Here is a 203-nt window from a genome sequence, read left to right on the forward strand (position 1 = left end):
GGGTGACCGGTGGGGTGCGGGGGTGTCACTGTGCCCCACGGAGGGCATGGGACAGCACAGCCCCGGCATTGCACTGGGATGTCCCATCTGCGCCACCCCAAGGGGTTGCATGCCCAGGTTGGGGGCAGAAGATGGGGACAAGGTGTTGTTGCAGCGAGGGGGTGGCCGAGGGACCTGACACCACCTCCCTTGCCCCAGGTCTT

General features: G+C 67.0%; 1 protein-coding gene across 1 annotated transcript in view; it reads left to right on the plus strand.

Moving 5' to 3' along the window:
- CHRND (cholinergic receptor, nicotinic, delta (muscle)) overlaps positions 1-203 on the plus strand; it is a gene marked incomplete at its 5' end in the record, with an annotated part of 2,468 nt that overhangs the window by 1,477 nt on the left and 788 nt on the right. The gene's annotated exons all lie outside the window — the stretch shown is intronic.

Source organism: Fulmarus glacialis, unplaced genomic scaffold (genome assembly GCF_000690835.1).
Source record: "Fulmarus glacialis isolate BGI_N327 unplaced genomic scaffold, ASM69083v1 scaffold30693, whole genome shotgun sequence".
In the NCBI taxonomy this organism is placed as follows: domain Eukaryota; kingdom Metazoa; phylum Chordata; class Aves; order Procellariiformes; family Procellariidae; genus Fulmarus; species Fulmarus glacialis.